The sequence below is a fragment of the Sinocyclocheilus anshuiensis genome, unplaced genomic scaffold (genome assembly GCF_001515605.1).
Source record: "Sinocyclocheilus anshuiensis isolate Anshui unplaced genomic scaffold, SAMN03320099.WGS_v1.1 scaffold1041, whole genome shotgun sequence".
Lineage (NCBI taxonomy): Eukaryota > Metazoa > Chordata > Actinopteri > Cypriniformes > Cyprinidae > Sinocyclocheilus > Sinocyclocheilus anshuiensis.
Genome location: NW_015554134.1, coordinates 149,617 through 152,238, shown reverse-complemented (window position 1 = coordinate 152,238; position 2,622 = coordinate 149,617).

Below are 2,622 nucleotides of genomic sequence, written 5' to 3'. Positions count from 1 at the left end.
AAGAAAGCTTGGAGGCACGGCATACACCTTGATGTCAAATAAAATAAATAAATGACACAAAGTTTAAATAAAGTAAAAATCAGCAAAACACTGTGGAACCAATTAAATAAGAAACGAATGTTTAAAAAAAACTTCCAAAATCACCTTAGATAAACGGCAAAAGTCAACAGGCTTTTCAAAATCCAAAATATTGCCAAACAGGCACTTTTGCATCTTGTTTCGACACTAAATCATCCGCGATCGTCTTGTCTGTCTCACCTCAACTCACTCTTCTGGTCAGTCAGCTCGACTCAATCTCCTCACTGGAGAAATTAAATCTGATCTGTGATGCGAATGTCGTTCGGCATGCTGCATTGAGCAGCCGCGTTCAGTTTTTAATTGTAGTGTCTGTTCTTTTACTGAACTAAATGATTTTTATTACTATAAAAAAATCAAAATGACGGTTACAGTAGCTTTGTGTGGAACAGACCCAAATGTAAATTTTTTTAACAGAAAAAAAATCCGCATTCACCGCTCATATCTAGCCTGACTCATAGAAAGATTTAAAACAACAGCACGAGTGTTCATGGTGCTTTTTGGAGCTCTCATTTCTTCATAAACGGTGATCAAAACATCTAGTGTTCCAGTGTCTTTTTGCTTAAGTTTTCCAACGTTTGTAAGAATATTCGTTCTTTGCTTATGCTAAAAAGCAGGCACCTGTCCACAGTGTTGGTGAAAGTTGCTTTTAAAAGTAATGCATTTTTCTCATCTAGGCTGGGCTCGCTTGTTTGTTTTTATATTAAAAAGTTTTGTTTTTGGCAAATATAAAAGCCCTTTCACACTAAGAGTAAAATGAATAAGCCTCAGACTGAAGGAAATGTAACGAAACAAACCTTTCATCTGTGCTGCCATTCTGGATTGCATGAAGAATAGGATGCAGGAGAAGAAAGTTCAACACTTTAAATCTTTAAATTTAAAAAAGAAAGAAAATAAATATTGTGCTTATCTGAAGTCATTTTTGCTTATTAGTATGGCTGAATTGGATCAGCAGCAAAGACATTGATTAATAACGTGTAATTAAATTAGGGCTGTCAAAATTAACGCGTTAATAACGCATTAATGCAAATTAATTTTAACGGCACAAATTTTATTAACGCACGACTGATGCAGCGCGCATGTTCTGTTTCAGGGTTTCTGCAGGTCCTTAAAAAGTCTTAAAAATAAAAAGTCTTAAATGGTACAAGAAAGCCTTAATTCTGATTTCTTAAATTTGGGGAGGGAAAGACAAGAATTGCGATATGGCTTAATGCGACGATTAAACTTCAAAAGGCGATGATTTCATTGAATAAATATGAGCGCTGCACGTTTCAAAGTCTGGTGCTGCACTGTTTTGTTTACAGTCGGAGAGACTGCTATATTTCTGCTGTTCAGACAGCGCCATCTGCTGGCATTTTCAATAAGCCCGTCTGCTGTTTCTGTTAACGGCACAAATTTTATTAACGCACGACTGATGCAGCGCGCATGTTCTGTTTCAGGGTTTCTGCAGGTCCTTAAAAAGTCTTAAAAATAAAAAGTCTTAAATGGTACAAGAAAGCCTTAATTCTGATTTCTTAAATTTGGGGAGGGAAAGACAAGAATTGCGATATGGCTTAATGCGACGATTAAACTTCAAAAGGCGATGATTTCATTGAATAAATATGAGCGCTGCACGTTTCAAAGTCTGGTGCTGCACTGTTTTGTTTACAGTCGGAGAGACTGCTATATTTCTGCTGTTCAGACAGCGCCATCTGCTGGCATTTTCAATAAGCCCGTCTGCTGTTTCTGTTCAGACCAATGCGAACATCCACCCATGTTTTTATGCAGCAAACATGCAGTTGTAAATGTGAACAGATCGATAAGAATATAATGCATTATAAAAATCTAAACAATTAAGCCAGTAAAATATAGTTATGTTATTTAATTAAAATAATAATTAATTGATAAAAATTGCTTAAATTAATATGATAATTGATACTTTTGACTTTTGATTCAATTTCTAAAAAACTTTGTTTTTGTGAAAACCTGTATCTGAATTCTTTATGCTGTATGTTGAGTATGGTTTCACTAATAATAAACACATTTGCATAAAGCATCTATATTTGTCCATGCCCATGTTGATTAGAGTATTAAAAACTTAAAAAGTATTAATTTAAGGTACATTTAGAACAGATAAAAATGTTGCGATTAATCACGAGTTAACTCATGACAATTGTGCGATTAATCGCGATTAAATATTCATTTTGAGGAATACTGAATGTTTTTTGCACGAGTAATGCATTACTTTACTAGTTACTTGAAAAAGTAATCTGATTACATAACTTGCTTTACTTGTAATGTGTTCCCCCCAACACTAACTCGTATTTTTATCTCATTCTCGCTCTTCACCTGAACAGTCACTTTAATACAAGTCAAATAACTTAACATAAGGGTCAACTTTGAAAGCTGAATAAATCATCTTTCCATTGATGTATGGTTTGTTATGATAGGACAATATTTGGTCGAGATACAACTATTTGAAAATCTGGAATCTGAGGGTGCAAAAAAATCTAAATATTGAGAAAATCATCTTTAAAGTTGTTCAAATGAAGTTCTTAGCAATGCATA